Raw genomic sequence first — 13,516 nt, forward strand, 5'->3', positions numbered from 1 at the left:
CTGGCTCAGCAGAGACACCAGTGCAAGCATCCTTGGGTATGGTTCCCCACAGCCAGGGTGATGCTGGGGAACAAGAGCTGCAGAATAACTCATTTCCTTCCTCGCCTGCTTCTTCTTGGCTAGCCCAGGAAGAATGTTCTAGCAAAAGGATTTCACTGGCAAGGGGTATCCCTAAAAAGACCATGCTGACTCCAAGCCTGAATATTTCCTTAACCAGAACTGCAGTTCTAGAGTAACGCGGATCCAGAAAAGCCCTGTGTGACTCATATGTCCAACCAAAACAACTAGGATTTCCAGCCTCGTACATGCAAAACAAACCACTCCTGAAGAATCTGCAGACAAAGAATTCCTTGCAGAAATGTTTGCTGCTCATTTTGCTTTGAATAATGACCAGGCAGGAGAAAATCACAGGCGGCCTGGAGTCAGTTTGCAAAGGAAATTAAAAATAGGCAGTCTCTGTCAAGCACTAGTTGTTATTATGATTAAGGATAAAAGGAAAAAGTGGGGGGGTATTTTGGAATGTTGTATGCTGAAAATTTGGGATTTTTACCAAAAAGGAAAATGTAAATGAAGTTTGTACACCAAAAATAGCTTTGGGTTTTGCTGATTTCTTTTTTATTTTTATATGCTCATTTCAATGCAAATGATCGTTTTTGCTCACTGATTCTGCCTAGCTCAGCTCTTTGTTGACTGAAGTGTGGGAGAAAGGGCTATGTTGCAGTGGCTACATCCCCAGGAAAGAAACGTTATGGTCAACAGAAGGTGCAACAGTTATTTCCCAAACTTGACAGCTGTGTTGTGTATCTCTACTGCAAGGCACGGGCTGCAAGCGTCGGGGAATGAGGTGCTGTGTGCTAGACAGGTGTTTGGTGGTTGAGTACCAGAGCTTAGTGATGGATCCTCCAGTGTTTTGGGAGCTCCATGTCTTTCTAACCCACATCTTTTAGCTCGGTTCTGGGGCGATGTATTTGAAGTAGGATGGGCTTATGTGGAAGAGCAGTCCAGATGGTTGTGATGATCCTATATGTGGTTCTCCTGCTAGCAACTCTCTGGGAGTTGTTCCTTCCAAAAAAGGAAACAGATGGGATGTGAGGTGCTCCTCCTTCCCTTCCTGTGCAGTTTAGGTAAGAGAAAGCTGACACAGGCATGAGGATGCTCCCTTAGCCTCAGATACACCAGACTGACCACAGCCTTTCCTCCTCTATGATTCCTGCACCTCACTTTGGGTCAGGTCTGTGTCTTCAGCAAGAGGTCCCGTAGGGGATGATGAAAAATGCCAGCTTATTTCTGTGTGTGCTTGTATGTGTGAGAGAGAGAGACAGGGACCAACTACCTGAAGTCTCAGCATCTCGCGGTAACAGTCACTTGTCTTCTCATTGGCCACTCAAACATACTCATGGCCAGCATGACCTCTTTCTGCTCCTGGATGCTTGTCATCCCCTTTTACTCTTAGAAAGCAATCCTCGACAGCAGTCTTAGCATACAGTATGTTAAGCAAGCCAAATGCTTGCAGTGTTCTACCAGAAGCTGGAGAGTCGATGCTCTTATTCACCCTTGTAGACTTTTTAATGCCTTTTCTGCTTTCAATTAAACTTTCATCAGAAACAACCAAGCAGTACATACTCTTCCTGCTGAGGTCTCACCAAAGCCCTGCACAAAGTTTCCTTGTGCTGGAAATGTTTCTTTTGATAGGACCCAGGACTATATCTGTTATTTCTGCAGTTGCATCTGTCTGGCAGCTCAGAGATATCCTGAGGTCACCAAGTATACCCAGATCTTTCTCTACCTCCTTTGTTTCCAACTGATGAGCTCCAAGCTAACAGCAGATGTTTTACCGTCAGTACAAGAGCTTGCCCTTCAATTTTATACAAGTGAATGTCATCCTGTTTCTCTCTCTAGTCCTTCGGGTCATCTAACTATGTGTCAGATATCCTGATCCTCCTCTGAGGAACAATGCCTTCTTCCTCGTTAGCAATTTTGTCAGTGCAGACCTATTTTTAAGGTCACAGTCACTCACTGTAATACTAATGAAGATTCATCTTCAGATAGTTTCTTTTACCCTGATGCTCTCTTTTTGATACAGCTCACAGCCACCTCCTCCCTGTTCTCCTCCTCACTTCTCACATATGTGTCTTCGATTATTCTTTTCATTGGGTTTTCTTCTGCGCTGCTGCAGGTTGTTAAGGTTGAACTGATCAGACAAATCTTCCCAGATAACACTTTTTCACATGTGTTTTATAGTAGTCATTGTCTTGCCATAAAGAATAACTCTTACCAAAAATTGTCTCATTCAAAGTATTGCTCAGCACTGGGAGGAAGGTAGGTGTTACCGGTCCCCATGTTTGACCACAGAAAATGCCCTGAATATTGTTTCCACCTCACCTATGCTGGCTTCCGCCCTCATCCCTATTCCTCTGGCCATGCAGAACATAGCTTCTGCTGGGTCTGACGTGGTTCAGCTTGATTTACCACGTCCGTGGGACATCTCAGCCCCAAGTTCCTCCTCATTTCACAGTAATCCCTCACTGGAGGCACCTCCTTTAGGACCCCAACTTCTGCTCTCCCACTGGGCAGCGAAATGCTGTTCCAGAGGACTGTCCAGGTCACCTCTGGTCTGAGTCACCCCTCAGAGATGCTGTTGCCTCTCCATTGACTGCCAAGTGCATGTTGGATGAGGAAGCCTTCTCATCTGGATGCCTCAGTGAGGGGAGCAACCCTACGTAAGAGAAATCCAGGCCACCTGGCTGCTCAGACCATGTTTCCCTGGTGGAGCCACTTTGGGCTGGGGAATGGCAGCAGTAGCCAGGCCTCAACCTCTGCAGCCTCAGCTGGAGCCCTGCCTCACATTGGAAAGTTCAGGTCACTGCACAATGATGTTAGAGCGATTTTTGCTTATCTTTATCATATGCTGGCAGCAGATCAGCCTGCCTGCTCATCCTTCTCGCTCCTCTCCCCACCTCCCTTCTCTTTCCATTAATCTGATTGTCCATCTGCCTCCCAGTGCCTTGCCAAGTTCCCCATCCTCGGAGTGCGGAGGCACGTAGTTCAGCGGGTGAGGGAAGGAGGGAGGGATGCAAACCCTTCCAGGACCCCATCAGGAATACAAGTTAGTGCTGAGCGTGTTTCACCTCTTAAGAGCCAGCGGAACATCTCATCCCCTGCCATCAGTACAAAAACAGATGGCAGCACCATTGCGGGGAGGGGAGAGGAGGGAGCTTGGGGTTGGGTGGAGAGGGGAGTAGAGGAGGAGAGAAACCCCTCCTCCCCACTGTGGTTTGGGAGGAGGTGCTTGTGGTCCGGGTGGTGTGCTCGGCTGCTGGGAGGGAGGTGTTTGCAACATCTGGGGCAGGTTTGTCCCAAGCCATCCCAAGGTGACCAGCTCACAGCTATCCTCCGCCTGTGCCCAAGAGCAAGTGAGGCTGTTGACTTCAGAGGAGGAGACAAGCATGTACAGTGATCCAGGCTGCTCCCTTGGACTATTCCTACCATGGTCCAAAACAGTCCATGCATGAGCGTGGCCAATATTAGCTGCTATAGAGCATCTCCTAGTCCATGCAAATCACTAGCTCTGCACCCCTCTATCTCCCACCATTGTGCAACATGCTGACCTTGCCCCCACCTCCAGCTCTGTTTCATCATTACATGCAGGTGGCAAAGGGTTAACTGCAAGGGATTTAAGGCAGCATGCTTTGGACAGACCACCAGTAGGCAAAGCTTCATACTGGTACTGTAGGAGTTGGACAAGAGCTACTCCAGCTGTGGCCTCCTCGTAGGGTAACAATTCCTTCCTGATGTGACTCAGTACCTTCTCTGGTTGAGGCTGGCTTTGCTGTACCTTGATCGGAGCAAGTCCTGCCGGCATGATGGGGGAACAAGCAGAGACTTTGGCTTGAGGTCTTTGCTTCATGTCCTGGGTGAAGATGGGCCATACCAGAAAGCGGTCATGAGCATGAGCTGCTGGGAATTTCTCAGGTCTTCCCTGCATGAGGACAAGGTCTTGCTGCCCTTGCATGTGCTGCTGGTCATGTTATCACAATCATAAAACACTAATCTGTTCCCTGTTTTGTGGTTTTCCTGAGGTATTACAATGGAAATGATGAGATAGGGATTGAAGTGTGTTTGTAGTTGCAAGTTGTTCTCCAGTCTCTTAATCCAACAGGTAGTCATTGACCCTGATGGATCCTTGGCTCTTCCCACCAGCATGCACAAAAACCTCGCTCAGCACATCTGTGGCTTGCATCCAGCATTTATCAGCCAGAATTAGCTCCTTTTGAAGGCATATGCAATAGGAACGGTGGGAACTCTCATCTAAAATCTGGGTCCTGCTGTGCTTTAATGTGATGGGAGACAGAGTGCGACTCACTCCCTGGGCAAAACGCTGCAGCCGGAGTCCAGCTGCAGGCAGCTGCCTCTGCTCCTCACCCTTGATGGGGCTGAGGCCCCTTGTTTGTCCCTCCTCCCAGACCCAGGAGCTCTGATTTTGTACCATGGCAAAGCTCCGTGTAGCAAACCAGGCAGAAACGTTATGCTGGTGGGATGCTCCGTTCCAGGAAAGAGATCCTCTTCTGCTCTCCTGGGGCTTAAGGCAGTAAGGACTACAGGCACCCCAGCTTCTCCAAGGAGACTCACTCCAAAGAGAGCAACTAGGTATCTCAGCATGGCCAGGATTTAAAGTGACCCTCTTGTGATGCTCACATCATCATTATCTCATCTTCTGTCCCCATGGGAGTGTTTCATGACACCTTTATCCAGTCCGCAGTCTTCCTCTGTCTGCCATCTGTCTTTGAAAATGTGGAAAGGATCCTACTGGATGTGACTGCTGTTCTTGTAAGCAGGCAAGAGGCAGATGGTGACTACTACTCCTTCAAGAGTCTTGCCAAAGCCTATGAGCCCATGTGATCCAGGTGACCAAATAGGATTTGATGAGTTGCTCTAGATTCTGGTACATTCAGATTTCGGATAGTACATGACATGTTGGCCTCCACATCTCAAGAGGATGCAGCGGAATTGGAAAAAGCAATCAAAATGATTAAGGGATGATACAGCTGCCCTTCAAGGAGACCCTAAAATTGCTGGGACTCTTCAGTTTGGAGAGCAGACTGCTGGAGGTTTGCCAAGCCACAGAGGTGCTGGGTAAGATGAATGCAGAACTGGGGAGCACTCAGTGAGACTCAAGGGGATTGTTTCAAACAGATGAAGGAAAGTACTTTGGACACAGTGAGCACTGAACTCCAAAACTGGCTGCCATGTGAGTGCGCAGGATTGAGTAGTAGTTTTAAGTTCGAAAAGGGATTAAACAAATTAGTGGACATCAGGTACACAAACGGATACTGAAAGGACTAGGCAGGGCTATACCTTCCACCATGCCTAACACAGCAAGTGTCAATATGGGGGGAGAACGAGGAGCATTGACTGCAGGCAGTGGTCACTTCTGGATCAGACCTGGTCCCGACTTGTGAGGGCAAAGCCCTTCCTGCTGGAGAGGTGGAAGGAAAGATGAGGAGCTCTCTACATACCTGCTGGGTATATTTTCATGCTGCTCTTGGCACAAGCAGCATGGTCTGCTTAGTGTGGGATATAGCCTTTCAGGGGATGAGCCCAAAGAAATTTATTCCTCTTCCAAAAACCTCAGTTGAAGCATACTTTTCCTAAACTGTGAGAAGATCTCTCTCCCCTGCACGCACGTGGAGTGTGATTGTAGAAACCTCATTTTCTTAAGAGACAAAGCAAACAGAGGGAAGCAAAATGATCACACACCAGCACGGTACAAGGACAGGCACAACTCTCCTGCTGGCAGGGACCGGCTTAGAGAGGCCCAAAAGACAGGAGCCTTTTGGCATTAGCAGGACCACAGCACCCAGGCTGTCATTCCACCAAAGCAGCCTCAGCTCCCCCAGCCCATGGCTGTGGAGGCTGGCCTGCACTCAGGATGCCCCAACCTCTGGCTGCTTCTCTGCCCTCTTCAGCTGAGGTGCCATCCCTCCATCCCTGTCCATGTCCCACTTTCCCCTTTCCTGGTGGTACCAGTCTTGCAGGGAGTGATACAGACAGAGGGAGTGGAAAGCCACTGAAAGCACCCACTGAAATAAAAATCAATGCATCGCTTCTGATAATAAACAAACATCCCCAAGTGTAGTTCAGCCAACTGCTCTTCCACCACGAATATTCATTACCCTTCAGCTCCTTCATCCCTCATACATTGTTTTTCTTTCTGTTTAAGATCTGTAACAAGAACTTGGCAGAAACCAGATACAAGTGGGTCAGGAGGCCCTTGTGGTTTTCAGGGCTTGTTTTCCATAACCCGTTCTATCCTGCAACATATTTTGCACAAACGGCTTGGCAGGAGATCTAATCCATGGCAGCAGGCAAGCTGCTGAGGGCAGAATCGCAGGCTGGTGTCGGTGGCATGGGAAGTCCTGGCTTCTCTCGTGTGCGCAGCAGCAGCCCTGGGAACGGTGACCGCTAGGGACCCACTCTGGGAGCCATTGCGCTTGCCAGGAGCACTGCCAACACATGGCATCTTCCTGTGCTCCCCTCTGCTTGTTCTTTCCTGCTTCTGTTTTTTTTCTCCTGTTAGCACTGAGATCCCTTAGTTAGCACTAAGGATCCCACCACAAACAGATCATGGACAGAAATCTTTTTATGGAAGCAAAGATATGCCCTGATGTGGTATTCATCTACACCAGCTTTCCACCTTTCTTCACTCTTGTCCCCGTGGACTGTGCAAAGCCCTTTCCAGCTCACTGCTCAGACAAGGAACAAGGCACAGAGCAGGACAGGGGAGAAGAAATGCATCCCTATTCAGTAGCCCAAAGTGCCACATACTCAATTCTGCAGCAGAAGTGTATCCAAACCAGATCCCGGCCTGGGACACTTTCAGGCACCATGAAGGCAAGAACTTGCTCTCCCAGTATGGCCATCTACAGCAACATTCAGGCTGGATACCAAGCAATGATCTAACCTCTGCACTTTTCAGACACTGATCCTATCCAAACTCAATCCAGGCTGATTCAAACAGGGCCCAGGTGTTTGCAGGAAACAGGGTCCTTTTGTCCTGAAGAACACTTAGAGCTGCGCACTGAGACTGCTGGGAGCTGGGCGGTTGCTTGCCTTGGGCATGGCAGTACAAGTGATGGCACATAGGCTGAAAACAGACAGCAGGACGCCGCCTTCCAGTCTGTCACCCCTTCCTGGAAACGTTCCTTAGAGTATGTAGAGTACTTTCTCAAGCAACATGCCTCTGTTTTCTTAGTGAGGCCTGGGGAGAAGGATGTTGGAGCTGGAGCAGATTTTCCTGAAGACCTGATAAGTGATGAAAGCACTCTGCACGCTGAGCTGACAAGCAAGTGTCTCAGGGACACCATCAAGCTCAGAAACAACTGGCATTTCTCCATTTCTAGCCATGAGGTGATGGGGCAAGTCCATGATGTCTCCTAGCAAGCCATCCTGCAGGCATGTGGCTCCAGGGGACAGCCACCATGGTTCAAAAGGAGCACAGAAACAGCTCATGGGACACAAACTAAGAGACGTTAAAATGGTGGATGAAGTGCTGGGTTTGTAGGAATCTGTTTCTCTTTTCTTCAGGCCACCTGGTCCCAGGTGCCCCTTGCCAAATTTTGAGTGCTGTCTTCCTCTGAGCAAATGCTCACCCTGCCTCCCTTGCTGCCACGGGCCAGGTAGCGTTTGCTTGCTGCTAGGAATGGCTCTGGGCAGCAAGGCATCCCAAAAAGCTTTTTGAGCAGAAGCCACCCCTGTTCCTTCTCTGTCTCTCTCTGTGTTTTTTAGAACTGATTTCCTTCTTGCGCGCTGGAGAGTCTCAGGAAGGAGAGAGGGAAAGAAAATGTGCTTGGGGTGTTGAGGGGGGGAAGAAAAAAAATAATAAAATAAAAGACACGCTGCAACAGAGAGAAGGCCAAGAAAAATATTTAATCCAAACAATGAACATTGTCGTTTCCTCCCACAGTCTGCATTCCCAGTCAACTTCCCTGGGCAAGCAGGGGGAGCCAAGAATGGCCGGGCTCTCTGCCTCACCAGCGTGAGTGTGGGGACACTGTGCTACAGCATCGCTTTAACTAGCTCCTGCCACGTCTGCGGCTGAAGGGACTGACACCGGTCCCGGTTTTCTGTAGGGAAACAGTGGTTTGGAGCAATGTTGGAGGGATGTGGACAGGGATGGGAGGGGGAATTTCCAGGCACCCAAGCTGGGGTGGTGGATGTTTAGGGGCTTTAAGTGAACCAGAGTTTTGACAAGGCTTTGGGTACTCTTCAAGTCTTCCCAGGGACCTCCTAGAGCTTTCTGAAACATCTTGGCTAGTGACTGAGGTGGGAAGGAAGGAAAGGCATCTGATGGTGAGAAGCTGCCCTCTGCCTATGCCTGGCCAAGGGTGGCTGCAGCCAATTTGTGCTTTCTTTTCCCCACGCACCACTGCCTGCTCCCCCCTGCCATGTGCAGTGGCTTGTGCCTGGGACGTGACTTCTCTTGCAAGTCTCAGACCCCTGAAGCTGCAGCGGTCTCCAGCCCTGGGGCAGCCCAAGGTACATGTCATGCAGTTCTGTGAGCCCTGGTTTGGGCTGACATCCCTCTGCTGCCGAATGGGCAGGGGTTTCCAGCTGTGCTAGTGAGAACCTGGCCCTGGCTACTGCTGCTTTCTCATTTCTAGTGTTCAGCACACGCTGATGCCTTTAGGGTTTTGCTCTTGAAGGCCTCGCAAGGTGGTGGCTCCTGGAAGACCATGTGCACAGTGAGGGGAGACGTTTCTCCAGCAAAGGTTTGTCACCCAGCCCTGTGCCTATCTCTGTGCCATGCTGTCTCCCTCAACTGATCTTTCCATCACTAATGACTCATCCGTCGCAAGAGCAGTGTTAACAGTGGTGAAGCCGATGCACGACGCGTGGGTCTGACAGCACAGCAGCTTTTCCAGGGCTGGTGCCTGCCTGTCTCCCCTGCTGAAATGATGGTTCCCCTGTTCTTCTGGGGCTGCTTTGAGGGTGACAGTTGAGGACGAAAAAACCTGCACTCCCTCAGCTGCAGGGTTGCACATGGTCCTCTCAGCATGCAAAGGGTCTGAGGTCACTGCCCAAAGGGAAGGATGAAAGGACAGCAAAATCCACACTGTCTTAGAAGCAGCATGACGGCAAACTATGCACCCTCCTTGGATGGGATCAGCACAGTTGCAAATCCCAGGACCTGCACAGCCTCCTGAAGGCTGGAGGAAACATTTTGCTTACTAAGGCTGGACTTGATCCTCTGAAACTGGGATCTGGGCTTTCTCTAGCTACAAGCAGATTGAAATCACAAGCACTTTCCATCCCAGTGGCAGCGCAGGAGATCCTTTCAGCTCTTCGGTTACACAATTGGCCAGGTGCACACTGATTTTTATTTTTTTTTCCTTTTTTCCACCTTCCTCTGAAGCATCTGGAACGCGTCATTGCCAAAAGCAAGGTACTGGGCCCTCAGGTCTGCTCGACCAGACCAAAACCTGCATTCCTGGGAAATAATGTTCATCAAGTGTCTATGACGCAGCAGCAAAATATGTATGATACTGATGGCATCTGTGATTTATTCTTCGTGTTTCATCTTTCCCTCGCTCTGTTGCCCCCTTTCACACTCTTTCACAGTGAATCAACCTACATATAAAGTGGATTTGAAGAAAAGTGACTGGACCCTGCATGCCTCCCCCGTGGTGGGCAGGACACCAGCTCCAGGGAGGAAGCCAGGCAGGTCAGCCCCAGCCCTGGGGACTCTGCAGAGATTGTGGAAAAACGCTGTGTGCAGACGCTGCTCCCTGCACAGCATCTCCTGGCAGCCTCAAGAGAAATGTCACCGCTGAGCCCTCTGAGATGCTTCTGTCCTGGATGCAGCAGGATCTAACCAGTCCTTTCTCACATCCCTCCTTTGCCTGCAATATTTTTCCCTCTTTTTTTAAACTTAATTTTTTTCTCTTTTATTCATGCCTATTCACAGCTTCGAGAGCGTGTGTTTTTTTAGCCTATTGAAATTGCCAAGCACTTGATTCGCGGTACTATTTTTACGCCAGCAGCAGAGGGCTCGGGCCTGGTGGTGCCAGATGCTGCACCTCCACGTGCTGACACACGCCCGGCAGAAGCTCCTGTCTGAATAAACAAGGAAGACGGATGGCGCGAGCGGGGAGATTCGCTGACACAGCCCGGCTCGCTAGGTGCCTCGGTGGCATGCTGCCTAGCCGAGCAGCTCCCTATCACTTAACGTGGCATCGACCGGTTGCAGCAATAATCTTATTCATTTTTTTTTCAGTTTTCATCTGAGCCATTTGAACCCTTTTTTCCCCTGTGCTGGAGGATGCATATTCTGGTGACTGAAACCCAGCTGGCCATTTCCCTGGATCACAGCCATTGCCTTCGCGTGGCACGGTTGTGCATTGGGGTGATCTCTCTTTCCCTGCCAGCATCTTAAAACATCGTCGGGTGTTTCTTACAAGTCACCGACATGGGCAAACCTGCCTTCTCCCACTGCTGTCATTGCTTTCTGTAGAGCCACATGGCTCAAGCATGGGCTGAACAGAGTCTGGACAGGTTTTCCTCTCTCATGTCACCTGCTCTTTGTACATTGTGTTGCCCATGTCTTCCCTTGCTGTGATTCTTGCAAGACCAAAATGAGACTGATGCAAGCACGAGGGTGCCTGTGCCCTCAGGGGTGACCCACCAGGACCTTACTTTGCTCTTTCTGCTTGCAAAGATGAAACCAGCTGGAGATAGTTGACAAGGCAAAGCAATGGGAGTCACTGTGCTCTCCAAGCACTGGGCGAGGAGCAGGGACAGCAGTCCCTGAACCCTGCGTCTGGGTCTCTTGAACCTCGAGCCCAATTAGTCATTTTTTATTTTCCCCTCATACGTTTTTCCAATGTAATTTGGAGCATGAGTTGTTAAGTTTCCCCAACAAGTGTTGCCATAGGAGCCTGTATTTGTTTAGGGTGGGGTACAAGCTCCGGCAGGTTGAGAGCAGGGGGCAATTAGCCCTAATAGGTGTAGAGAGGAACTGAGAGCCTCTCCTTCCCCATACTGTCCCCATCGCTGTCCTCCCCCCACCTTGCACACAATATCTGGAAATCATTTCAGACCCGTGCAGGCAGGATGGGCAAACCCCCCCATAATTGTATGGAAACTACCGAAGCAACGGGTGTTGTTTTGCCAGTGAGTCATGACATATGGAGCAAAGCTCAAGGAAAAACTCCACCACATGGAAGTCTGCAAAAGCAAATCACACCCAGAAGGTCTCCTCCCTGCCAGCAGCCCCGGCCGGTCCCCTGCCTGCATCCCTGCCCTGGCCCTCTCAATACTCAAAGTTGCTTCATGGCGTGGAGACCTTCTTTGATCACCATCATTTAAGACCCACTGACGCTTTTCAATGGAAGAGAAGTGTTAACCCTATTGCCTTGGTGAAATTCCACCCTGGTCTCCTCTGGATGTGGCTTGCAACAGCAATAATGGGAGCCAAATCCCTTCTTGCTTTTGAGTGAGCTACCTAACCTGTCTGTGCCTCAATTTCGCAGATGTAGGAATGTGTGCTCTATCTTCTTCTCTTGCGAGATCTTCCAGGCAAATGCAATCTCTCTGTAGCTGCCTGGATTTGGCCCAGGGACTGTGGTACTGACAGCACAGACAGACTCGATGGTTTGCCATAATCCCTGCTGCTGCTTTCTAAAGTGACATTAACCTGCGTTGAGCCCATTTCTGTTCCTTGTGAGTCACGATGACAAAACCACATCAGTTCACTGGTTTTGGCACAGCTTTTTCAAGTGAATTACTGGCATTATCACCAGTCCCACATGTTGGCTTTGGCACAGAGGATGCAGGGCTATTGTGGTGCAGTGACATTTTTCAGCAGGCTGTCATTCGGTTTAGGGGTGCTGCAGGTTACTGTCCATCAAAGGCTGGGTCTGGGTGTTTTCTGAAGCCCAGTTGTCATTTGGGACCACCAGATCCAGTGAAAGGAGTTGGCTGCTTCCATGACCAAAGTGGTGACCAGGTCTTCGCCAAGAGCCCTTTCTGATGACAGCAGTCCTCCTGGAGGCTGGCCATGGTTGCTGGGCCAGTAGCTACCATCACAGAGTCTGGTGAGAGGTGGGAGAAACATTTCATTACTAATCACTTAGTTAAAGAACAGTCTCTCTGTTCTGTTAGCGCATTTGGTTGTTACTTGGCAGTGCTGATGTGTATCTGTGATAAATAAACCTCGGCTGCAGATTGTTCCTGACAGTTCATTGCAAATGCTTCACATGCATGTTGTTTGGTTGCACCAGTCACACAGCACTGCGTCTAAGCCCCAGTTGGCTGCTTCTCAGCCCCAGTTGCTTGTTTATCTTCTCTGATCAGATGGCTCATGTAACCAAACAACAATATAATGGATTTCTGAATGGCTGCTTGTGCCATTTAACATTTCTGGAGAGATAGCTATTCTGCTGCGATAGCTTTCTCTTTCCACATTTGAGCTGAAAGTAAAGAAGGCTTGTTAGTGACGGACCATCTGTCTGAGCTGCACCAAGACAATCTGGGCTCTGCAAGTTCCCAGTTGACCAGGCAGACACGAAGGTGCAGCAAAGGGCACTGCGCTGTGCATTGCAAAGAGGAGCCACCATAATTTTGGCAATGCAAAACCCCCCACCACTCAATTTCCTTACAGAGGGTGGGATTTGGGCCATGAATAAGACAAGTGAGGAGGAAGATGGGCAAGACTGAAGCTGGAATGTGGTCACATTGACAATATTTCTGGTAATCAGTAGGCTGGTGCCCTCTCTGCTCAATCCAGAGTTGGATTTTGCCTGCAGGGAGCTAGTGCTTAATGAAGAGCCCTTCTGTTTGTCCCAGCTGGCCATCAGACAAGTAGCCTTGTAGTTCAACCTGGCAAGGTTTGGTGGAGCCATGTGCTGTGGACAGGGCTAGAGAATCCAGTGGAGAGTCTGGAGGAATTTGGAGACATGTTCCTTGGGGTCAGAGCCAGACAAAGAGTATTCTGTAACAGGCAATAATCCTTGCAACCAGTGCTTGCCAATGCTTGGCTTGGCTTGAGTGTAAGTACTTCTGGGAGACTCCTGACCTTGCTGAATCTTTCTCGTAGTCCAAGGAAGATAAAGCACCTGCCTTGCTGAGGCTGATCCTCTAGCAGGATGCTCTATCGATCCTTGTAACAGCCTCTCTGCATTTAGCTGCCCAAGCCAGGTCACCAAGCTCAACTTCAGAGGCAAGCTCTTTGGGAGGAGGGGTGTTGGACAGAAGAGTTGGATCAGCTTCTTACAGAACCCTTCCCCAGCTTTGAACATGCAGAGAGCTGGATTACAGTGGAGACATGTGAGAGTGGTATGAGAAGATGGGTGAGCAGACGAGGTGGTGAACTCACTCCTAGTTGGGTGGCACTGGGCTCCGTGGAGAAGCACTGAGTGGGATGGGGACTGGGACTTGTGACATTCAGGTTGGGACCCTCTCTAGCAATGCGGATTTGCATTCTCCCTTCCTGACACAATTCCCTGATCCTCGAGCTACA

General features: G+C 49.8%; 1 protein-coding gene across 1 annotated transcript in view; it reads left to right on the top strand.

Moving 5' to 3' along the window:
• Window positions 1–13,516, top strand: part of PAPPA2 (pappalysin 2) — a 95,930-nt gene that overhangs the window by 80,050 nt on the left and 2,364 nt on the right. The gene's annotated exons all lie outside the window — the stretch shown is intronic.

Source organism: Rissa tridactyla, chromosome 8 (genome assembly GCF_028500815.1).
Source record: "Rissa tridactyla isolate bRisTri1 chromosome 8, bRisTri1.patW.cur.20221130, whole genome shotgun sequence".
NCBI classification, from domain to species: Eukaryota; Metazoa; Chordata; class Aves; order Charadriiformes; family Laridae; genus Rissa; species Rissa tridactyla.